We start from the raw sequence: 27,170 nt of genomic DNA, 5'->3' as shown, positions 1-27,170 counted from the left end.
TGGTAATAAAAAAGTTTTGAAAATCCTGCAAGATTTGATTGAACATAATTTGAACTATCGATGAAATGTAAATTCTGGTACGTCATGCTCAGAATTTTTGTCCCATTCAAAATAATTCTAGGGTCCATTTCTCTTTCCAACATTCTACGTAACAGAAATGTAGAATCGTACCCCAGTGCATTGTGCGCACAAATAGTGATCTTACTGAATTTGTGTTGCAGTTCTAGGTATGATAAAAATGTGTCAACAGGATCATCCCAAAAAATGTATTGTTGTGTTCAACAAACACGACAGGACACTGATAAATCTTCTTGTAGGTAACACCCATGGCAAGCTTTTTACAACACAATTAAGTTGGGCACATGAAGAAACGCATTGCTTTTTTCTGTGTAAGCGATATCAGTGTAACATTCAAAATCGTAAAATATAAACAAAAATTTGGATTATTGTTGTGGTCTTGGAATTGGTATTATCTACAAATTTTTATTATACTGCAGTTGTGCTGTTAGAAAATGTTACTTGTTGATATGAAAAATGAATTACGTATGTATAAGTTGCTGCACAATATCAGGGTGGCTACTCACTTGGAATTTCTCGAATTCCGGGAATTACACGTGAATTTTTGGCTCCGGAAATTATGCGTGAATTATTTGATCTGGAAATTATTCATGAATTTTGGCAAAACATGAAATAAGGTACAAGCGGATGTTTTCTCTATTCCAATTTTTTCTCCGTAGACGTGAAAAATTGCAACTTTTATTAATCCAAATCCCATTAAATGTATACATGTTTATAAATGCCCTGAGGCAAGTTTCTCGCAGTTTAGCTTTTTTTAGGAAGAAAAAGAGAGCTACATGGAAAATAAATCTAAATTTTCTCAATCCGTTTACTTTCTTAGTGTCTTTTACAGAACAATCTATGTGACAGACGAAAGATTATTACAAAATAATATATCTTGAAGTTGATTAGGTAAATTTTTTGGTATAATGAAATCATACAAACCCTTTTTATTGTCAATATTTTTGTGTGTGGAAGGGAGGGTGAGAGTCGGTAGTACGTAAGGTTTGAATAGAGAAAACATCTGCCTGTATCCTTGAAGTTTTGGAAAGTTCGTCTTGAAAACCAGGAATTATAATAGTAACCATCATGAATCTTTTTGCGTTATTCACACTCAAACTCCGCCTATTGTCTATGAGGATCATTTCATGTGCTGAAAATTATCTTTCAACAGAAACATAATAGTCAGTAGTGAAAATTTGAATGCTGAAACATTTCTTCTTAAGGCGTGAATGCCAAGAAGGAGCAAACTGACACGAGAGTGGGCAAGGCCGCACTGATCAGAAGTTTGCACTTGGGACGATTGGGTGCCAAAACTAAGAATGGGGAGAGGGGCAAGGATAGTTTACTTTATTTTAGTAGGCAAGGCTTATAGTGCAGGGGTAAAAAGTATGAACTGTCCTCTTTTTGACGTGACTGTTACCTGCAGATAACAGTGACGTCAGACATTTTTTTTGTTTTCTTTAATGTTTTGATATAGATCATATACTTGGAGGGAGGAAAATCGACATAAAACATGTTTCAAACACGCCAGTCATTGAATAATTTCATCACCAAACCTAGTAAATACCTCTGTGAGATATAAAAATCCTACAAAACCCAAAAAAAAGGTTTAATTTAGGGACATAAACCTAAAATAGGTTATTTTAGTCACTATAAAACTTCGTTAGTTGCTTCGTTTTTTAATGAAACGCTGATATAACTTGTTATTTCTTATTGACCTGCAAAGAAAAAAATAAGTTAAAAACCTAAAATCCGAGATTTATTTATAACCATCCCTGTAGGATTTATAGGCGGTATCTTGATCTGCATATGCCTTCCCTATAATCAGAGCTTCCATCAAACACAAAGGTTTATCTCTATTTCGCACACGTACAAGACTTATTTTCACTGAGGCTTCCATGTAATTCGGTAAACAATATCGGTAAACAATATACACGTTTACCACTATCACCGCCAACATGTATGTCAACATGGTCGGCTCGTAAAATTAAACGGTCTGTGACCAAAAATGTTTTGCACTCTGAAGTTTTTTAGACAAAATATCCCAAATCATATCAGGTTTCAACTGATCACATCTATGCCACCCTACATATACATGCATGTCTTTTACTGTGACATCGGATACATTAGAGAGTGTGAGTCCTATTTTATCACTATCCTTGGCACCTTTTTTTACATAAATAAGTAGGCTTTCGATTCCTTCATGAATCCATGTTTGGGGATCGATATTTTTGGGTTGCGAAAACTAAATTCTACCCGCTGTCTCTTAGAACGAAATTTTGGATAGTTACGTTCGTGTATGTTGTGCAATATAATATTCCCGATAGTTTGTTAAACCACCGATACATGTTTTCTTCTTCTACTTTTCTTACCTTCCATAGAATCCGGAATGGAAATAGGCACAGTGCTGAACGATGTTTTCTTAGAGGTTTCTTCTGGTACTGGATCCGCTCTCCATGGCGGTCCTGGCAAAGGTTTCGGGACTGATCTTGACACAACGTTCTTTGAAGTTCCTGGTGATGTAACGGAGTCAAATGCGGCTAGCTGCTTCTCCTTGGTAACTCTGGATACAGGATCGGGTGTCGATGAGTGGTCCGGTGGCTGTTCGGAAATATGTGTCCACCTTTCTCCGGAAAGAGCGGGTACGGATGTTGTCAATGTCCGTAGTAATCGGTCATATTTCTCGACTAAGGAGATACTTTCTACTGCGATGATGTTTTGGGCAATGTGCGCCAAAACTTCCCATAACGGTCTGGGTGTTTTGTAATACCCATCCCGATATAGTACGCGTACTAACAACTGGTCAGCGGATAACTGAAAGTCCATGATCGTACAATGACTGTCACAAAGACTGCTCTGTGAAGAGAACGCCGTTCTTTATAAAAGCAAGCATAACAGAGCAGTTATTTAGAGTATATCCGTTTCTAACGGTTTTAAACTTCTCAAAAATATGTAACGGTCTTTTGAAGTTTATCTGTGAAATTCTCGGAAATTGTTAACCGTCCTTACCAGATGTTTTCCTGACTAATATGAAAGTTCATGCACATTCTCGGAAGTAGGTAACCGTCTTCAGCAGATGTTTTCCTGTTCCTGACTACTATGAAATTCTCGGAACTAGTTAACCGTCTTCAGCAAATGTTTTTCTTTATCAGGGAAACATTTTGTTATTCAAAGGGGCCCCGATCCGAGCTTACTTGTGCTACAGTGAAAGTGATTGTAGATTCGGAATTTGAACGTAACGACCTTTCAGCATAATCGTCGTCTACGGTTAAAAATAAAGAACTTAGGGAACCGCTGGTCCTAGAAAGATGAAACCACTTTCAATGGAAAGAGGACTTCTTTCCGAGTCTGATGTCGTTCGAACCATCCTTGTATCTCAAATACGGACGGACATATGAGTATTTGAATTTTTAAAGAAAACTCACAAAAAAAACTTGAAAAGAAAACTGAAAAACTTTTAAAAAACTTTAAAAAACTAACTTGAAAAATTTTTGAAAAATTCAAAATAATTTCGAAAAGAATTGAAAAAAATCGAAAATTTCGAAAACAACGACAAAACAATTAAAAAATACATTTTAAAAAGTCTATAAAGAAGTCCAGACTTTTTTGAAAATGGTCGATAGGGGGTCTACGATAGGAAGTAAAGAAACTAGATAGGTCCAGTCCAAATCAGTCTTCCTGTGTATAAAACCCTATCCCGATCAGTCTTCCTGTGCATAAAACCCTATCCCGATCAATCTTCCTGTGCATAAAACCCTATCCCGATCAGTCTCCTTGTGCATAAAACCCTATCCCGATCAGTCTTCCTGTGCATAAAACCCTATCCCGATCAGTCTTCTTGTGCATGAAACCCTATCCCGATCATTCTCCCTGTGCATAAAACCCTATCCCGATCAGTCTTCCTGTGCATAAAACCCTATCCCGATCAGTCTCCCTGTGCATAAAACCCTTTCCCGATCAGTCTTCCTGTGCATAAAACCCTATCCCGATCAGTCTCCTGTGCATAAACTTTACATCAAATATTAAATCGGATTAATGTCACCACTGTGGAAAACTATAGGACCGCATACCATATGAACAACCTCTTTTGGATCACTTTTAACTTTAGGTTCAGTCCCGATCAGTCTTCCTGTGTATAAACTTCACATGAAATCGGACCAGTGTCACCACTGTGGAGACAAGCATACAGACTCTAAACAAGGATGAAACAAGGAACTGCTGTGCGTCACATCTCTGGTATAAAGACTCCTAATAAGGAATCGCTGTGACTAAAACTGATCTTACATGCGAGCTTCGAAAGTACATTGTAAAAATGATAGCAATTACTGCAGATGGTTTAACCCTATAAGGAAGTGAGAGATTGTCCTTGCAGAAAACTTTCCTCTCGTTATTCGCTACTTAGGTATGTCCATCTTTAGGAACCCTTGGTTTAGTATATATATGTACTTCACTTGGACATTGTTTCTTCAGTTCATTTTAATTTTCTCAGATATTGTCAGTGTGCATATATCAGAGTGTTGACATCAAATGGAGAACGGGAATTTTGTAAGTACCTCATATCTATGTATATTGAAAACATAACATCTTTTTTCTGTATATAATATATTTTATTTTCGGAACTTCACATATTTTGGTACACCGCCACAATCTTACACAAAATCAGTGTTTCGAAAAAGTACATTTTAATTTGTGAACACATCTATTAACTATTTTCTACAAAAAGGTTCTCATATATTAACAATACTTACAACGTTTCGGTTATGCACCATAATCTTACAAAACGCAATATGTACAGTCACAGACATTTTCGACTTGCAACGATTGCATTCAAAGTTTATACCAGTGTTACAAGCCGGAAATGTCCGTGACTACCTCGCACAGAAAACTAAATGAACAGGTGTTAATGTATTAGTGATTGTTAATTTATTCGTTCAGTTTTATCTTTTTTAACATTTCCATCATCCGTATCTCCATATATTTCCCAGTTCCTCCTGTTTTCTTATTTTCCGCTCTCTCATTCGTCACACCTTTAAATAGTCCCATCAAATCGAAACAGATTCTTAACGATAAATGCGAAGGTATATATTGTGCTCTCTGTATGTTTTCTACAAAATCACCAAACACTGCGGCATTTCCTTTATTTTCAATAATGAAGCTGAATGTCTTGGACAATGTGTCCACCTTCACTTCAAAATCTTTACACGTTTCTTCTGGTTGCCGCAATAACTCTTCGGCCAACCCGTTTTCTTCGCTGCCGACGTCCTTTTCTACTTGTCGTCCGTGAACTTTACTCCATAAATTTCTTCTCTGTTCTTTTACGTCACCATACAGTAGACTGAACCCTAGTGGAAGTGTAGTCATCTGAAAATAGACAGAAAATAAGTTAGTTTTATATTTTACACAAGCTGTAAGCACTGTTATATATTAATTCACATATATTTGCTGGTAATTCACACGGGGAGGCTCTGCGGAATTCTTACTATCAACATCAGATAGGTGCTGAAGATGCCGAACATTTCGCAGAGCTCACCAGGTTTGTTCAGATGTACCTGGAGAAGCAGGTTAGGATCGAAGAGGAGCAGCAGCGTGACTTTGCCGCTTTCGGCGAGGAACTAATACAGTTCCTATGTCAGGGGTATGCGCAAGCGGACGCATTCGTCGCTCGCCATACCCGGAATCGGGAAAGGCTCCACGATAATTTTCGTCAGTATCGAGAAAGGTAATTATTCTTTCAGTTCATTCCTGATAACATCGTATATTTTGACATGCTGTTTTTCAGATTATATATGTCACATACCTGATAACATTTTCCTTTATAGCCAATATCTACATGGAACGCAATAAATTTTTAATTGTTGTATATTGTTTTCCAGAATGCGCCAACGAAATAATCGAAGGGCAAGAAACCTGCTCCTCCTGGTACCTCCTGCGGTCCTCAGAGAATATCTTCCTGCTGCTGCTTGCATATTCGCGGATCCCACTCAGTTCAGCATAGGAGGAACAATTCTTGCTTCTGATTGGTCAACTTGGCGGAAGTGCCCTACAACTTGTCTTCTGCTGGTATTTTGAAAGCAAGACACGTATTCTGCAGCCACACGATGTATATGTTGAAAATGTAGCCTAATGAGAATTGTAAAATGTACACTATTTTCTAAAAATTTAATGAAAATGCGTATTTTTATTCTGATGGTACGTTCCTCGGAAGGTAACTGTAGCTAGTAGAAAATAAAATCCATTCATTTAAATCGTAAAATGAATCTTTAAATATTCCAACTTAGTGAAGCTTTGTAAGCAAAATAATTCTTGTACGTCCTTTGATTTGCATTTCATTTTTCTATCTGCGAGAAAGCAACAAAAATATTTTATCAATGAGTAGTACGGTAAATTACTGGAATAATGCCTGCTTCTGGCAAATTTGAATATTTTTCAATTCCCATGCCAAGACACCTAAATGAAATCAACTGATTACAAGTTTCAATGTAAATCGTGAGATGGTACATAATTATTTGTACATTTTTTAAAATCAGCGGCTTCAAAATATTTATAGAAACCTTGTATAAAAATGTTCCTAAAATTTAATGAAGTTTATTTAGTGAATTCTTATTCACAATTTGTACACAATGGATAAAAACTATCAAATGTAAATGTGAACATAACTCATAAGTTGTATGTTTCATTTGTAGGAGAAATCTTACACATGCATCTGACTACTTATATTTCTCCTTGAAAGTGATATATGTAAAACAACAAATTCAAAATGAATAAAAAAATGAGCCAAAGATGCTAGTTAATTTAAAATCTTTTCTTGGTAATATATGAGAAAGATCAGCCTCTTAGACATATGAGCATGTCGGTACTACTTTACTATACCGGAGACACCTATCAATGATTTATTTCGCAATTTTTTACATTGCTAACGTACTATTCTGCATTGCGGAACATTTCTTTAGGTGAAATAATGAATTTGTAATGAAAATAATGTATATTTCTTACATCAACGAGTACTTACTGTTGTCCAAAAATTCACGATAGCCCCACGAACCATCACGGGGACAAGGTATGCCTACTAGGTTAGGTTAGGTTCCATTAGCACTCCTTTCGTTCAATTTAGCATATACGGACAATACTAGAGCGTATTGTGCTCTCGTGCAGAGAGCAAATGGCAGCAGCAGCAATAGCGCGTCGGAAATAGATTTTCGTAGAAAACCACATGCATTCACATTAAAATGTATCAAAACTACATTCCCGAACATCAACAACGCTACAGAAAATGATTTGCGTAAGTACTTTCTCCTGTAAATTTGAAGAAATCCGTCTCCGGTATAGTAAAGTGTTACCATTTTATGCTCAGACAGGCTAATTGGCACTGAAATTCCCGTTCCTTTTTGAATCTTTAAGTACTAGTGTGCAATGTATCTAGTACATTGAATTGTTGTTTTAAGTCCACTTTATTCACAGTAAGGCTAATCGGATCGGGACTGGACCAACAGTTTAAAGTGGAATCCGAACCACTATGTGCCTCCACCGGGTATCGAAATCGGGACCCCTTTAGGTGGCGATGCTACCACTGCACCATCAGGGAGGCCCTGTACCTAGCAGGAATCTTACCTGAGACCATTTGATTACTACATGTATTTATTGATTTGGTGTTTTAAGTCCACTTTATTCACAGTAAGGCTAATTACTGGACCTACAGTTTAAAGTGGAATCCGAATCACTTGTGCCTCCACCGGGTATCAAACCTGGGACCCCTTGATTACAAGGCAACGACGCTACCACCGTGCCATCGGGGAGGCCACACATATCTATTATTTGTCCTAAGTATGACATATGTTTGCAAACACAAACATTATTTATTTCATGTTATCAGTTGTTTGAAGATGTAAACAAAAATAATTATGGTTTCCAACATGAAATAATAGCCTGCCCAAATATCAAGTTATGCACATAGGACGTATCACAAGTATATTTTACACAGAAAAACCTACACTAGGTATACCTTTCAGTCTTCCATCACATGACATGCTTGTAAATAATCAAGTAGTGTTACTTATTTTTTGATAATTTGTCAATCATTTTTCTGATATTCTTAATTTTGCTCTTTAAATTGTTGACAATTTCAGTGTAAAATGGCTATCCATGCTGTATCTAAAATTTTCTCAGTAAATAAATAAATATGTATTAAATAGCATTTCCCACACAATTGTAAACAAATTTAACATTTCAACTAGATTAAAACGGCCTCCACAATGGCACAGTGGTAGCGTTGTTGCCTTGTAATCAAAGGATCCCGGGTTTGATACCTGATGGAGGCACATAGTGCTTCGGATCACACTTTAAACTGTAGGTCCAGTACAAATTAGTTGTACTGTGCATAAATGGACTTAAAACACAAAATCATAGATTAAAACAGAACAGTCATATTTCAACAACTTGAATATTATCTCTGCCTCTTTAGGTTGAATATTGTTATGTGAGGACTCAGTCTGCTTTTCCTTTAAAAGTAGACCATGTCCCGGTATAAAAGTACAGTTCAATTTTTCTTTATATATTTATGCATATGTAAAATTGCAAGTTCAAGAAGTGGCAGAGGTATAGACGGAACTTTATATATATATAGAGAGAGAGCTCACTTTATGTATTAAATCAGGGTGGCTACTCTCCGGGAATTATGCGTGAATTCTGCTTGAATTTTTCACCGCAGACGTGAAAAATTGTAATTTTTATTAATCCAAATCCCATTCAATTTATTCTAATTTATAAATGCCCTGGGGCAAGTTTCACCATTTATCTTTTATTTTTATCGAGGAAGGCGGGGAAAAAATATGCATGGAAAATTGAACAGAATTCTCTCAATCCATTTACTTCGTTAGTGTCCTTTGCAGAATGACCTATGTGACAGACGAAAGATTATTGCAAGATATCTAAGTTTTTAAAGGTAATTTGAGTTTGAAACTCTCATACAACTAACAATTTCTGGTAGGTTACTATATCTTGTAACATTTGTGACTTGTGTTTGTAGATGTATTTCAAGTCTGAGTATGTGAAATAGCAAATGTAAATTATGTACCTTAAATTATTTTAAATGGATATAAACCATTTAATTGAATTAGCCTTGTTGGATAAGTTTGAATCCCATGGGACTCTTTGTATTGTTAATATATTTGTGTGGATGGTGAGAGGCGGTAATACGTAACGTTGAAATAGAGAAAACATCTTCTTGTATATCCCTGAATTTTTTGAAAGTTTTTCTCGAAAACTGGCAATTGTAATTGAATTTTGTCATGTTCCTAGAGTAAATATAAATGTATCCATGTTATAGCTTGTTAATTATTTATTTTTGTTACTTGCTCAACATACCAGTGACCATTACCTTACATACCAAGATTGAGAATGGTTTCTCCAGAGTGTCTGACATGCCACTGTTGATTTCTATTTTGCAACTGCAACTATATAATTTCAGAATGTCCACAAGTACTGGAGGATTATTACCTTCGCATTTCATACATTTTTGTTTGTGAATAAAAAAACTGATTTGGAGTCTTATACAGAATCTATTTGGTGAACAAATAATACCATGGAAAGAAGCATGCTAACGGTAACGAATGTTAATATTCAAATATCCTGCTTCATAGATGTGAACTTAGAAATGATTCTTATCTTTGATAAAAATGATTGATTTTAATGTGATACTTCAAGTGGTTCTGCTGTCTTCACTATATTTTATTTTTTATACTTGTTCATTAACTGAAAAACTCCCACCTAAAGTTTAAAAAAGATAATAGCAAAGAAAATGATTTTTTTCGATGGTATAATGTGTGTGTTAATGATGAACATCTTGAAAATACTAAGCCATGCAGAAAAGGCATGAGGATGGAGAGCACAGAAGATTTTATATAAAGAAACTTCAAAAGATAACAAACTGTACAGACCAATAAACTTCATTATACATTCTTCATATATTTACATATGACTTAATTTAGCCTCTTCATGAAGCAAAGTTAAGTCGACTCATGATCTCACCACCAAACGTTCCAGTCAAGTGGTCAGGAGTGGCATGTTGAATTGTTTCTACATGTAACCACTGACTTTAGTGTTTGTATGTGCCTATGTTTCAGAGACTGGTTCTGTCTCACTCTTACATGGGACAAGATGGAAGCAAATACAGTACACTACACAGAAAACGGGAGCAGAACCAGTTTCTGAAACATTGGTACATATGGAAACTAAAGAGAGACTTCACACTAAAATGATGTGTCACTTGGAATGAATAGCAACAATTCACACCGATCCACTGCACAAGCCACCATTGGATTGTCTCATCCTCAATTGACACATGTTGCTTCAGTGTAAAAAATATCCCTAAAAAAACAAGCAATGCAAAGTCCCAACCAACTTTGTCTTGGTTGTTTTTATGGTGTTAATATTTGATGTAAAAAACAACCTTTTTGAAATAAATTCCCCATACCCGTCCGTAGCTTCCATCACAAGGAACAATGCCTCGCCATTCTGAATGCCCTTTTCCACAGGGCAGTAACCTAAAAGCCAATAGTGCCCATCTCAAAGCACATCATCTCCCAGTCGTGAATACTCGCCCACACGGTTGACACACACACACAGAAAGTTGGTATCTATATTTATTTTCTACATCTCCTGCAAACCAGTAGAAACATGCATGCCTTGTCCAGGTTTGAAAGTCAGCATCCCTGGTTTTACAGTGCAGAAGAGAAGAAACAGCATGCCAAATACAATTTGCTGGTATTACAAACCTATGTATTGTTTAACTGCTTGCTCTTTTAATGCACTGATTTCTAGTGCTGCTTGTAGACAAACCTTCATGACCAGTGCTTTAAGTGGTTTCAGTCAATAGCCAGAATGTCAACCACAAATGAATCAACATGAGTACTACTACTAATGATGACAATAATAATGGTGATTGGTATTGTTATTATTATTGCATACACAGTAAATATAAACACAAACTATCACATCTGTTATTTCAGAAAATTTAAGTTGTCATTTGGATTATAAAAGACAGCACTTGCCCATTGGTAATATTTGTTCCAAAATTTCCACACTGCTTACTGACGAGAGACAAATTTAGTATCTATTGTTTGCAAAAAATAATGTAACAATGGACAGACTTTTGTAGTGTAGTAAATAAATAAAATGGATGACTGGCAGGAACTGAGTTCTGGCACAAAAGTGATTTACCAAAATGGAGTTCCAGCTCACTTTAAGCCCTGTTCATGACATGGCATTGTAAAGGACTTTCTAGATTTGTACGCATCCATCATTGGTTTCAAATTTGATGCATTATGCTTAAGTAAGAAAAGCACATGTTTCTGTAACTCAATACAAAAGAGGAGCATTTGCACTACTTTCATTTACAACCTAACAAGACTGTTGCATGGGTGTAATTTAATCCAGGATCACTTATGTCTATAATTGTTACAAGTGCTCAAAGTGGCGGGTAACATGGAAAAAATTCCATAAAGCATCTCAGTTTGGATAATTTGCACAGGCATCTTCCCACCTACTGCATTGTTTCCATGTTGGTTCATACAAGCACCCTCCTATCCCCAAGCATTCCACCAGCCCAGCTATTAATTTCCACTTCAAGCACTGATGATAGGGAGACTCAGGAGGACCACTAGTGGCAAGATATTTTCTATCTTATTTTCCATCAATCTTTGTTTCTATGATTACAATTATTATGAATGGGAATGAACGGCAATTTATAGTAGATTCGATTGCTGAATATATTAGGTGATCACATTTCAAAAGTGTCACTGAAATTCCCAGGTTTGAGTCCCAACCTGTTCATAGATGTTCTTCGTGGGTGTGTCATCATCAATTTCATCCAATAATCACTTATCCTCATCATGATTAGCCAAAATGACACAAGAAGAGAAATTAAATAACAATACAACAATAATTTGAAGGTAATAAAGGGTGTTCCGTATAGGGTGCCGAATTTGAATCGAGTGCTATTGTTTTGTTTTGAGGTTGGCAGACCTGTTCTTACCAATGTTTTGGTATCTGTTGTTATGCAGATTAATGTAGCCTCAATTGTTTTGACTCGTTTGTTGTGGTTACGATATGGAACTCCATGAAAAATTCCCACAACAAGTGATCTCTTTGCACGGTGACCAGGAATAGCCGGCAAGGTCATGTGATCTTACACCCTGTGATTTCTTCTCATGAGGGTTTGTGAAATCACAGGTGTAAGCCAACAAACCACAAACCCTTTTGGAACTGAAGGCAGAAATCATACGGGTGATTGGAGGCATCAGGACAGACATCTGCGAGAGGGTTATCAGTAATTTTGTGGAGTGCGTAAATGTATGCACTCAGTAGGGGTGGACATATGCCTGACGTTGTTTTTCATACATAAATGGGAGATGTTACTGCTTACATATATGTATGTTAGATATAACTACTTTCATGATATTTTCCATATTGTTATTTAATTTTCTAATTCGGCATCCTATACGGAACACATATATATATATATGTACACCCAACGGCGAAAGAAACAGTAGGCGAAATGTCCACCACCATTTTCATTCGGTCTGAATTACACAATGTGATGACAATGAATTGAAATAATGACTTCAATAAACAATGCCTGCTTCGAACCAACATAGTTTCATTCCTTAAAACAACACAGGATGTAGAATAAAGAAGTAATGAAAATGGCAGTGGACAATTTGCCTACCATTATCTTTGCCATTGACTGTACATGTAATGTATATGTATCGCTAGTAACAATCTACCAGCTGCGACCACATGCTATATAAGCAAAGAACAAAAAGATGTAGAACTAAGTAAACTTTTCCCCAAAAATATTATAATGTTTAAGAAGAGTGGATGTACATTTTATGCATAAGTGAAAGTCTCACTTCAGGTTGCACTTATTTTTGGTTGTTTTTTATTTTTGTTAGTAGTGTGAATTGGAATAGGGGCATGGGGAATTAATTATTTTATTGGGTTATATTTATCAAAGTGCGAACGTAAGAAATTTCAAGGTGACAAAAATAAGCATTTTAAGTTAGATATACACTTATACTAAAATTCTAACACACATAGACAGATATACACTTATACTAAAATTCTAACACACATAGACACAATCACCAAAGCAGCTGAAATGTTAACATTTTATCCACCCCTTGACAAATGACCATCCTTATTAACACACCCAAAGAACATGAGATGGAACCCTTTAACTGGTTTATTGGACTTCGCATACATGACCCCCTGTAGTTTATCTTTATTTCTTGATTTGGTTTCACTTTGTTTATTTTACGTCACTTTTATCTGCAACTTTGGCTAATCACGAAGGTGAAGATGAATGATGATAAGATGAGAGCGATGAAGGGATCATCACAAACACATATGGATGATACAAAAACAAACTCCTGGAAACTCATACCTGTTATCACATATTGTGAAGTTTAATTGTTTGGTTTGCAATAACAAATTTCTTCACTCGACAAATGCATACCAAATGAAATTAAAAAGATGATAATGAATATATAATAAAAAGTATAATACTACATCTCCTCATTTTAAGAAATAACAAATTTTGTCAAGTAGACCAGGAGGGACTCCCAGCTGTTCCGGGAGCAAGCCTATTCATCTCATGACACATTATCATTGTTTTCACACTCAATGTGTTAAACACCAAACCATTACACCAGGTTAGCATACACTAACCTTGGGTATATGGAGTGTTCACCACTGCTGTTTAAATCAGAAGTTTATTGAAAATTAAAGTTCTTGTCTTTGTTAATTTAAAAATATTGACTGGATTTAATGAGATCTGTCAAATGTAGTTCTTTTATAAATATATTTGGAAATAGATTAGCTTTTCCAATGGTAACACTTATAATAATCTTGTAACTAGCTAAAAATAAATTGTATGACTGCTTTTTTATTTGCACAATTTATGACATCGTTTGTAAACAAAATACCATTCTTGTTCTAATGTTAGTTTGGTATGATATATTTAACCATAATATTCAAAATTAAGAGCATGCCTAATTTAGAAATTTAAACCAGACTTGAATACCACTGTTAAAACAGATAATGGATAGAACTGGTTTGTGTGTAATAAATATATCCTTTGCGGCAGTTTATCTGGCAATGGCTATGGTAACATGAATGGACTGCTGTTTAAACCTTCATCCTATTTTATACTTTGTACTTTATATTTCCTACCACCTAGGTGGCTATGAATGGTGAGCAGTCAAATCACAGCCTCGCTACCAAAATTCCCTTGCTCGAGATCTAGCCTGCAGATGGAAGTTACTTTGTATTCCTTAATCTATTTCATGTGATCACCATTTCATCTTCACCACTATTAGCCAAAAGCGACAGAAAATCATTATCAAGTGAGAAAAATAAAACTACAATGCATTTATGTTATCTATCTGTATTGTGACTGTGACCAATAAATGTTAAATACAGAAATACGCAATGAACACACATTAAGAAACAATCATGTTTTATATTTGTTGAGAATTGTAAGGAAGAATTCCTGGCTTCACAGCGCACAGTGGAAGAAACAACTCGCCTAATGGGATTTGGTAGTGCACCATTAAACTTAAAACTCTTATTTTGCACAATTTCATGGTGTTTCACATTGTAGACATGCACACAACATGAATGGGCATTGCCTATGCATAATAATATAATAACATTTTTTAGTGGTTTTCATTTTTCCTGCAATGTTTTGTCTGGTTTCCCAGAACTTTTTCAAGCTTACATCAAAATTAAATAAACACACACACATGGCTAGTCATTCTACACTTCTACATAGTGTGCTACACTGTGTATCAGAAGAACTTTCCATGTACAATGTTTTCACATCAAAACACAACAGTGATATTTGTTTGTTTTACTTAGAAATAAATTTTTTAGTGGTTTTTATTTTTCCTGCAATGTTTCGTCTGGTTTCCCAGAACGTTTTCAAGCTTACATCAAAATTAAATAAACACACACACATGGCTAGCCATTCTACACTTCTACATAGTGAGCTACACTGTGTATCAGAAGAATTTTCCATGTACAATTTTTTCACATCAAAACACAACAGTGATGTTTATTTTTTTTACTTAGAATTAAATAAGAAAGCTCCCCACACGCATGCATGAACTGAAGCTAAAACCATGGTACTAATCTGATATTCCCCGGACAGATTTCTTCATTTTTACACAAGAAACTACTTACGGTAATAAGTTCCTGTAGCATTTCTAACATCTGGAAGGTGTTTTGTGTGATGTAATGGATTTCTTCAAATTTAAAAGTTTTGGGGCTCATTTGGGGGCAGGTGACTCCGGCCAATTTCTAACATGCCTTTAACAGAGACTCTCTAGATAAAGCCAGGGAGCCGGAGCGGAGGCGAGGCCGCGTTAGGGGTTGGGGGCGGTAGGTCAATTACCCCAGGGGCAGAGCCCGGAATCTGTGGGAAATTTGGACTCAAAAATTTCAAACAAAAATAATTTTTTAGTTTAAATTTCCCACCGATTCCGGGACGAAAAACATATATACACCTTAAAGAATGTTCCGCGAAGCAGATAGGTAAGTACAAATGTCAAAAATTGACAAAACGAAGGAGTTATAGGTGTCCGGGGAATATCAGATTTTACCAAAACTGCCTATCAGTTAAACAGGCATATACTGAACAAATTAGCAAATTGCTTTTTCCAAACTTGAAGCTTACTTCTGCACACATTTCGGTACTACTTTACTATACCGGAGACACCTATCAATGATTTATTTCGCAATTTTTTACATTGCGGAACATTTCTTTAGGTGAAATAATGGATTTCTACGAAAATAATGTCTATTTCTTACATACAATAGCCTCACGAACCATCACGGGGACGAGGTATGCCTACTATAGATCGACCACAAGGAAAAAAACCTTGGGATGAGAAGTCCCCGTGCAGCTTTCCCTTCTTCCCTCCACCTCGAGCCATAAGGAAGCATTGTCCACTCTCCCCCTCTCCTACTAGCGGGGGTACGGTGCACAGGAGCCGCGGGTCTGCGCAGGTTGTTTTGCTCGTGGTTCCACTATAGGTTAGGTTAGGCCTGTTAGGTTAGGTTCCATTAGCACTCCTTTCATTCAATTTAGCATATACGGACAACATCGGAATTACAAATTCCATGGCATCTTCCACACCCGGCAACAATTTCACGACGCATCCTCGACACGTCATCTTGTAGCAGCAGCAATAGCGCGTATTGTGCTCTTGTGCAGAAAGCAAATGGCGGCAGCAACAATAGAGCATTGGAAATAGATTTTCGTAGAAAACCACATGCATTCGCATTAAAATGGATCAAAACTAGGGTGACCAGACATACTCTTTTTAAGAGTATTATACTCTTTTAGAGGTTCATATACTCTATACTCTCTTCAATTTGCAAAAATCCCCAAATATACTCTTTTCCTTGCTATTTAATTTCATTCATTATTTTACGGGTAAAAATGCCTTAAAATCCACAGAACGGAAAACGTCAAAGATGTCAACAAACTGAAGTATTTACTCCTTGACTCAAGAATTTCCTATGAACAATTTCAAGTGTCATTTTCATATTCCATCAACAAGCAAAACATATTTCAAATTCATTGGAATTTAATGATAATGATTAGGGCTGAGCCGATACCACTTTGAACCGATACCGATAATCTTACCGATTCCCACAGATACAGATACTTGAAAATTGCAATAATTAAAATTTGTTCAAAATATTGGTGTGTAAATATTCTCCTCCAATTATATGCATCAACATACCAAGAAATTTGCTTGAGAATATTCAAGAATTGCATCAGAATATTAAAATATATATATTATGTAGTCACAAAATATAGTTTTTTGTGCAAAATTAGTGTAAAATAAAAAGGAAGTTTTAATTTTTCATAATTTCCAGGATAATTAGACTGTCAAGAAATCGAGCGGAATTTTTGCGGACCCCATGAAAGACCAAAATGCATGCGCACCTTCAACCTATAGACTATACTCTTTTTGGTCGACAAATATCTGGTCACCCTAATCAAAACTACATTCCCGAACATTAACAACACTACAGAAAATGATTTGTGTAAGTACTTTCTCCTGCAAATTTGAAGAAATCCGTCTCCAATATTCTAAATGGAGTGACCAGGTTTTTAAACTCCACATGTGCATAATCTACCTAACCTGGCCTGTTATATGCATACATGCACTCTCTAGTTAGCATGTATCAAGCTTACGTCAGTTTGCATTTATTTTTGTTTGGGTGACAAGTACTTCTACTTCTGCACACCATGGGTTTGGAAAAAATACCACAAGGTGTTCCGACATTCACTGATACTGCTAATATGTCACTTGACGTAGGTACGAACGTGTACTTAACACATTCCCAAATGCTTTTGTTGTTAGGTTAGACAGGTCAGGTTTAGAGTTATTACCATTAAAAATACTTCTGTAAATACTTCCAATACCTGATAATCATAACAAGATTTGTGGTATTCAGCACTTTCCACTGTCCCATATGTTATTCTCAGAAACTGGTGAAAATAGCTCCACATGCCATCCTCACAACCTGGTGACAGTAGCCTTATATACTATTCTCACCACCTGGTGAAAATAGTCGCGACCTATCTAAATGCATTTTCCACCCTTCTATACAAATTGTTAAAATGATTAGTCAAAACTTAGACGCATTTTAGTGTAAAAATAGCACGAAAGAAATATTTAAAGGATAAAATTAAAGTTATCAAGGATACTGCTTCGTACTTAACAACGTGTTTTTATTTTCTGCACATTACACCATTACAATATTTCTCTGCTGTACGAAAATAAAATTTAGCAGGTGATAAAGAATTTCATGGTTCACTTCAAATGTCTACGTTTTCGCTTGTGTTGATTTTGTTTAGACTGATATATGCTGCAATTTTTCCAAACAATCACAAACACCTTTTGTCATTATTGTACACTATTAAGTTAAAAATGCATACAAATATCCTTCTCGCTTTGATTTGCTCTTAACTCAACTAGCACTATATTTTGTTATATCTCCTGTTTACAGTACGAAAGTGATTTTTTTTTGTACACACTACACACAATTTCCACCGTTGTTACATTAATATATAAATTTTTAATGCACACACGCATGTTTGTTGTTTATCAATTCGCATTATCCATTCAATTGTTTTTTTTGTTGGTGTGACGTCACATCCGCAAAATCAGCCAATCGGAGACGAGAATCAAATCGCCTATGCTGAACTGAGTGGGATTGGCATATATGCCTGCTGCTTCTCCTTCTCTCGCTCCTCCTTCTCCTCCTCCTCCCGCTCCTCCTTTTCCTCCTTTCGCTCCTCCTCCACTCACTCCTCCCGCTCCTCATGTTCTGCCGGAACAAGAGGAGGAGGACGAGGATCTGCCCGTCATCGATCTGACTGAAGAAGAAGAAGAGGAGGGAAACTGTTCGCCACCAACAAAGCCACCAGACGGTCAGGAACAGCCAACCCTCCCCCCCTACACTGTCAACGGCAGAGACTGCAGTACCATCATCATCATCATCATCAGTAAGACATCTTTTGGAATAAAACATTAATAACATTTTTTTTATTTTCTCACCTTTCAAATTGCCTCGTTTTCTGCTTCCGACGTGTCGGTTTCCGCTAGGATATCCGGGAACTCACGATGTGGGTTTCTGTTCCCCAATTGGTCTTCAAGTTTGCCGATGCTGGAAAGAGACATATATTTATGTTTCAGATTCTCATGGCTTGAAGGGCGGTCGGAATATCTGACCATCTCTTCCAGATCTAATTCAGGATCTTTTATTCCTAGTGTCTCGCTTAGTGTTTCCTCCAAATTCATACCACATTGGAACCATTGTAACACCTCGGACATTTTCAACACAGATTCCGTATAAGTTTTACGGAATTCCTTTGTCACTGTCCCGACATCACCGTTCTCAACTATCATATGTTTCCTGTGACAACGAATCCTGTACAAGCGTGGAATGTCCCCATTTAACAACTCATTCAAATTCTCATACCTTGTCATTCACAACCCTGTCAGATCCGTGTTTATTCTCTCGTCAGCCATCATGATGCATTTCCTTGCCAAACAGCGTGGAGGAACATGCAGATGTGTTATATCTACATGTTCCGAATTTAATTCAGATTCCGTTTCCACCCACATACATTCTATCGGGAAATTGCCAGACACTACAATAAAAGGTCCTGCATGATATCCTCGAGTCTCCACCTCACCGGCTACACGGCCACTCCAGACACGGTACGGTAGATGTTCGTATACAGGCGCTTTCTCGAATTGATAATGAGTCTCGCATAAACCACTTGTGATACAATACATTCTTATCGGATAACCTTGACTTTCAATCTGCATGCAAGTCTCCTTCGGTAAATTTCTATCTTAAAATGGTACCAAAATTGATTCCCCCTATCATACTGGGACGTCGAATATCAAAAATTTTGAATTTGAATTCTGAAATATTTTCCTTCTGCAGCCTTTCATCTTTTTTGATCCAGAAATCGCTGTAGGATATGCGAGACACGTTGTTATTTCGTGAAAACACTCTGTATACCCGTACAGAGTATTACACTACACCTTCCTGTCAAAATTTTGTTTCCGTTTCCTCAACGTTTCACCACCACCACCGAAAGTGTCTTTCCTGCCAAGTTTCACTTCTTCATACTGATGCTTTTTTTCTTCCCACAGCTTACGAAATTGTCGTTCCGTTAGGTATTTCGGACACTTACATAAGGTTTTACTTTTTCTCTCACTTCTCCTTCCCTAGGCGATTCTGAAACTATCGATGGTCGTGGTGACCGTGGAGGAGACGGTAGTGGACGGGAACCACATACTGTTTCAACCTGCGGCGGTGAGTCCGGAGACTTCATACCGAACACACCGCTCACAAATCTCAACAGCCACGATACCACGCCCATTTTTACTCACCTTCGGGTACTTCACCTTCGATATCTGCTCGAATCTCACACAGATAGCGATGACTCTGATGATCTTTCGACGGTGATCCGTTATCTGCTGGTCTGTTCTAGGTGAAATGCGTCTCTGCTGATTCTGCAACGAAGATGGTGATTCTGGTAACCTTACGATTCGACCTTCCTTCCGATCTACGTTATCATTATATTCTGTGCGCATTCGTTCGCGTAGAGCATCCAACGCCCACGTACCTCTCCTATCTTCTTCCTTCCCCGGTACACTGTATACCGCTGTCACTTCCTACAAATATAATTTTTTACTCTATTCCCTTTTTTTACACCCGGCTTCTCCGACACCTTGTTTTCCTCTTGTTCTTCCTCCATCGCATCCTACACAGGTAAAATCTTTCTCACGTCTTTTCCTTTTATCCGATCAAGGTAAACACGTTCAATCAGATGCCCAACTGTTTTCCCTTAGAATTCCTCTACCGACCACTCTTTTCTTACACCCTTTCCCAGAATTCATCTCTTTTTATCCAGTCAAGGTCGACACGTTCAACCAGATGCCCATCTGCTTTCCCTTACAGGAATTCCTCTACCGATCACTCTTCTCTCACACCCTTTCCCAGAATTCATACACACATCCGCGTCTCCGACATAAATACATAAGAAAACCACACAACCAATTCCCAGAATTACAACTCATTAACGTCACCGGAAACGACAATTCCAAGAAAAACGTCACACACCTAAATTCCAAATATTCACATAATTGCCCCTTTGCCGCCTGAATTTAGGCAACACACATGACAAAAAACCTGGCCAACGCCTTACGTTACTACTGTCTGAAATACAATACATTGTTTTACTCACTAACAAATTTAAATTAATGAAGACTTAATACTTACATTAGGTATCTCTTTCTTGATTGATTGATTTCACACTCACAAACATCCATGGACAGGCCAGGATTCGAACCCAGGACACTTGGCATCATAGCGCGATGTGCTAACCACTGCGCCACGAGAGCCGGCGTAACTCTTTCTTGATTGTTTGCCTGCACAAACATTGAATTGAATTGAATTATTGTTTTTAGCCCACTTTATGCTACTCGGAACTGGACCTACTATTTAAGGTAGGATCCGAACCACTCTGCAATGTGCCTCCACCGGGCATCGAACCGGGACCCCTTGATTACAGTTACATTTTGCTTGCACAAGCATTTGTCTCTGTCATTTTCAGATAAAAGTAAAGTGTTCGACTCATAGGACTGGGCAAATAGCTGCCCCCCGTGTCGTAGTTGTTAGCACAACGTGCTAGAACTCCAGGGGTCCCGGATTCAAATCCTGCTCTGGGCGTGGATGTATTTAGTGAATGTCTCTTCATCAATTTCATCATATCATCATTCATTCTCATCTTCGCTTCGCAATTAGCCAAACGTGGCAGAAAAGCGACTCTTTAAAAAGGTTTTTATAATTTTCAATTCAGAAAACGACCTGTCTGCTAATGTGAAAGAGGCAGCAAGGGACATGGAAGAGGCAAAGCATTGATCAGGATAACGAAGCCAATGAACTATGTTTTGAATTTGGTTTGAGTTTTGGTTTTAAGTCCATTTTATGCACAGGGAGGTTAATCGGGACTGGACCTGCAGTTTAAAGTGGGATCAGAACCGCATGTGTCTCCACCGGATATTGAACCCGGGACTCAATGAACTATGTTGTATCATATGAGATCAACAAGTTTTCACGTAATTCACGTCCTTTATCTTGTACTTGAAAGAACTAGCTGATAATATTTGTGAATGAAGTAAGGGTTTGGAAATGTTCTTTCATGTTTTTTTTCAATTTCAGTATCTATAGAACTTGACAAAGGAAGGTTGCATCACTTTGTATGTGTCTACAATTGCTTTCATGTGTTTAAATCAATTGTCCTGTAGTGAGAAAATTGTGTTTGCAATCGGAGAATAAAATATTAATACTGTGAACTAGCTCTCTCGATTGGTAAGTCTTTGGTCCCGACAGAGTTCGTCAAAGTGGTTATTTACCTTTTTGATTATTTTTCATGACAAAACTTTCAATACATCGCTAAACTTCTCCTTAAGAGCATGGCAGCGTCTTATCATGCTATCCATCGTGTTGAATTAAGCATTTTGACAGATAATTGTTCAAGATTTCAAGATTTTAACTCTTGGCATCGCAGAGTTACCATATTTATTTTGAACTCTTTCCCGGTTACTTTCTACAGCATCTTTATGAGCCAAATTTGAATTATGAATAGCGAGCGCAATGTACTTCATAAGCTTGAGACACTGTTCGTATGTAGGCTAAACTGATGGGGCTGCAGATCCTCTTGAAATTTTGAATCAAATTTTAAAAAGATAGGAGTAAAGAACTGAATTGATAAATGTAACTTCCTTAAATTATTCCAGATAACCATTTTTATCTTTGAATACTTTTAGAACGAAGGTTAAAAGGAATAATTATGAAATGTTTTAGAGTTTCTCTCCAACGTAGCTATGTAATCCACCTTTACAATGCCGGCCCCTCCGAAAAAAAAGAATCCAGCGTACGCTTGGCGCTTGAGATGCAAATTGCTTCGTTCTTTATTGAATGTACAAGATATACCAACCAGCGTTCTAATCCTAGCTCAGTTGTGTTAAACCTTGCATAATTCACCCCACCTTTATTCCTTGCTTAGCATAGTGGGAAATCGTGGCATAATCTCTGAAGACTTGCATCTATATGGAACACCAACTTTGGGTCTCTGCCTGCAACGGGCCAGTGGAACAAAAACGTAAGTCAGGAGAGTCCATTACAGTCTTCCGCACATTCGTGAAAATACGGCCCCGGGGCACTGTCCCCATTTTCTACAGCTTGGTTTTGCCCCTGGTATAAATAAGAATTTTTCCACTTGTTTTTAGGATAAAAAAAAACTATCGGTTGCCTCATTTTGCAACATCTCTTAAATGTGCCTACATGGTGTGGTCCCGTATGCACAGGAATTTTACCTTTTTCATCAACCCTTACCGGTGACAGTATTTCATAAATAAAACTTTACGTGCTTTGTGGGCTTGAGTAATGTCTAAACCCTATCTCGGGTATCTCTGGAGCAAGGCAGCAGTTAAGTTCATTTCACAAACTATTGCCATATCGAATATTTCTGGCTAGTCTCAAAGCAGAAGGTAAACTTCACAATATTTTCTCGAGTTTTGAAATGTTTCCATGGGAAAAAGTGCAAACAACCCCACCCCGCCAAAAAAAATATCCCCGCGTAACCTCTGGTTTTAACAAAGTATATACTACATAAGAATTTTTGCGGAATGGAAGTTTTTGCCAACATGTCATTTTCTATAATATCTTTCATTGAAATAAGTAATTGTGTTATATTTATATACTTATTTAAGTAAATAAACCCAACAGGCTGATTCCAAGTTAGAGAGTTCATGGTAGATAATGGAACCGAGATACAGGTTATACATGCCTTAGTGAGCGTTATTTGAGAGTGTTTTCATTACAGCGTTTTTAAATTGCATATAAGACACAGATAATGAATCAATATTTTTGTTACGCTTCTCTAAGGCATTGTAGAAGACACTCATTCTCCATATTTTTGACAATGTTAGTTCAAGCTCTATTTACAAAAAAAATGTTTAATGATTGGGTCGCGTTTTGTTGTTAGGAACGCGTAATTTATATTGTGAGATCCAGAGCGGAGAGCGAAGTTTCCCATTACATACGTATTTTCCAGAGCAGCGGCAGGTTGCGTTCTGTCCTCCGATCGTCAAGCATGTGCATTCGGAGCTCTTCTATTAGATTACTGTAGGAATCAAATCTGGGATAAGTACCTTCAAGTTTGTACTTCATGTAACGTAACATTTTCGATTGTACTCGCTCTATTTTTGTAGTCTGACTGTATTATACTGTCAGTGTTCCATATAACATACCCGAATTCCGTACTAAAGAGTAATATAAAACCTTAAGGGTTTGGGTATTTCAGAAGCTTCTGCCCATTCTAATAATGAGCCCGATAAGTTTCTAACCATTGCTCATTATTTTGTTAATATGGTGAGTGAAAGTTAGCTTAGAGTCAAAATAGATTCCTAGGTCCCTTGCCGTTTCCGATTTTTTAAGATTGGTATTATTCATTTTATATTGAAAATTTAAGATCGTTCTTTGTTTAGAATAAGTAACGGAATAGCATTTTTGCTGCATTCAAAGAAAGACCGTTGCACAGACATCACGCACTCAATCTATTTATGTCTTGTTGTAGACAAATACAGTCTTCAATACATTATATTCTTTGAAATAATTTCAGGTCATCTGCAAATAACAGTTTTCTAGAATTAATCACGTGTTCTGGTAAGTCGTTGATTAACAGAAGAAATGGAAGGGATCCTATGTTGGACCCTTGAGGTACTTCGGAAAGTACTAGAAATTCGCTGGATGTGTGGCCTTTATATGAAACATATTGTTTTATATTCATTACGTATGACGCCATAAGTATCCTAAGGGGTTGGGAAAAGTTAAAAGTGCCCAATTTACTTGGCAGTACATCATAATCTACAGTGCCAATGGCTATGTATCCACCTTCCCCCATCATCTAGCACTGTGCTTATGAAATGCGGTTTTCACCAAGGTTTGCTTCTATTGATCAGTTGGTCAGAAAGCCATGCTGGAATTCAGTTAAAGTTTCTTTAACCTGGTTATATATGTGGCAATATAAGATTTGCTCAAATATTTTAGCAGGGGCAGATAAAAGAGCTATAGGACGATGGTTTTGTATGTTTCTGTTCTCCGATGATTTCGGTACTGGACATAACAGTTATTTTCCACCGTTCGAGAAACTGCATAGAAGATATTATCGCGTTGTAGATAATGAAGAGAGCATTTTTATCTGTCTCTAATCCCCATTATAATCTGCCCCACACGTTTCATGTCAACAATCCCCTACGTAACTATAGAGACAATAAAGAACAGAAAACACATGATTTGCAATTCGCTGGCATCCCCAAGCGTTAAATCTCAAATACCGTTGTCATCAATTGGACAGCTAGCATACCTATCAAAGTATTTTTATTGCAGAAAATTAAACGAACACAGTAATCGTGGAAATTTACAACTATCTCTTGCATATACCGACCATGGTGATCTTCAACATCTGCAATCTATGCAGTGCCGGATATACAACCCGCAGTGCGGGGGGCGGAGACAAGTAAGACTCTAGGGGGTCCTCAACCATAGCAGAGGGTCGTATATGCGTGTGTAAAAAATAAACGTTCTTACTCAGAGGTACAGAAACGAATACAATATATACAGGTAAAGTATCTTGTGCATGACACCTTGCCATGGAAGCTCATTTAGGGTAGGGCCCCACATATTTTCTATATTGACCATCTTGGAGGTGATGTGATCAGCACCACGCTGCGGCCTTCTTTATCTCCTCCCTCCGGATACCATTTGGTTTGAGGCTGGGTGGGCCCTAGAGCCGCTTTATGCGAGGACAAAGCCGGATAAATTCCTACCTTTGACTACTCACCCCAGGCTTCCCGCGTGGCAGTCAGACAAGAATCAAGTCAGGCTAGAATTTCGCGAGAAATGCAGGAAAGTCTTCGACATTGTAACAAACGTATCATTTTCCAGGTGTGAGAAAATAGTGTCACATATACATCACATCATACCTATCCTTTCAAAAGGACCTCCCCGATGGCGCAGTGATAGCGTCATTGTCTTGTAATAAAGGTTCCCGGGTTTGATACCCGGTGAGGCACATCGCACAGTGGTTCGGATCCCACTTTAAACCGTAGGTCCAGTCCCAAGTAGCCGTACTGTGCCTAAAGTGGACTTAAAACACCAACTCAAACAAACAAATATCCTTTTAGAAAAATGTTAAGGGACTTTTGAATCACCCTCTAGGCATTTGTTGTCAACATGAAGTCAATAATAACACACCCATGCACATACATTATACGTGTGTGTGTGTGTGTGTGTGTGCGCGTAGAGGTAGCTAGGTAGGTAGAGGGGTGCCTTTGGTAATATTTTTCGGGGGGGGGAGGCAAGATTTGTAGATCCGGCACTGAATCTATGACAATCTGATATTAAAAATGCAACTGATTTTATTCATAGTGGCTTTCCAGAACTATGCCAGGCAGCAATGGTCGTCTATCCCTAACGTAATCCATATATCTATTATACAGGAAGTAAAGAAACACGTTCTAAATCTAGTCCTCGAAACGTTGGACACAGACTACAGAAGTGATCGAGAACATTTCTGCACCTCGGACAAACCTACAAGGGATACAATATTTCTAATATTTTCACTGACAGTAGAAGAATTTCTACTTACCATTTCTGTAGACTTGATTACTGCCTGTGGACAAGTAACTGCAGACTCCTATTTTCCCATAGCTTTTATATCTTTAAAAAATGCGCAATTCAAATTGTAATTATTATGCGCAAGAATATTCAAGTCCCTAATATTTTCAACGTCGTAATTTTTTTTTAATTATAATGCATCGCAATAAATCTAGCGATACAGAGAATTCTGTCCATGCTTTATTATGAAACTATTATATTTTGTAAAGCCAGATAGATAAGCCCCTTGTTTGGTATAGTGCATATTATTTATTCACTTTTAAAGTTATATTATATATTCGTTCTCTGAGTAAATATTACGGTTCAGAGTGAAGAACTTAATCTGTTTCTTATTATCATAATTTAAATGCACAGTAGCTTCACGATAGTTTTATTTAAATTTGATCTTTCGAAATTAGGGAATAAAGAATTATTACGCTGAAGACAGTTATATTATAAATAATAAAATTCCTTGATCGAGGAAAATAATCTCAAATACTGTAATTTTATACTACTGGCTTGCATTATTGAATCAAATACTGGTGGAAATAACTTAGTGTCATTTAACCGTGCAACGATAACGAATTTTATGTGGTTGCTTTTATTTTCTATAATTGAAATGGAACTAATAGCGTTATCTTTCATTGTTGTGTTCATGAAGACACGTGAGCGTCTTGTCTTTGATCTGAGCATGATACACATTTTATTTATCGATAGATCCTGATTTTGTGTGATTCTCAAGGTCGCGTGAACTCCCATTTCAGCACTTAGGGTAATACTTAGCGTACAACTAT

The 27,170-nt window shown here is 37.2% G+C and overlaps 1 long non-coding RNA gene across 1 annotated transcript in view; it reads right to left on the bottom strand.

Moving 5' to 3' along the window:
* LOC145991213 (uncharacterized) overlaps nt 1–26,431 on the bottom strand; it is a 36,377-nt gene extending 9,946 nt beyond the window's left edge. The window contains exon 1 of the long non-coding RNA XR_014442020.1: nt 26,369–26,431. This is a non-coding gene — a long non-coding RNA (uncharacterized LOC145991213). The remainder of the gene's footprint in view (nt 1–26,368) is intronic.
* Between the last annotated feature and the right edge of the window lie 739 nt (nt 26,432–27,170).

The sequence above is a fragment of the Lepisma saccharinum genome, chromosome 1, assembly GCF_977018435.1.
Source record: "Lepisma saccharinum chromosome 1, izLepSacc3.1, whole genome shotgun sequence".
Taxonomy (NCBI): Eukaryota; Metazoa; Arthropoda; class Insecta; order Zygentoma; family Lepismatidae; genus Lepisma; species Lepisma saccharinum.
This window is presented reverse-complemented; position numbering and strand designations above follow the sequence as displayed.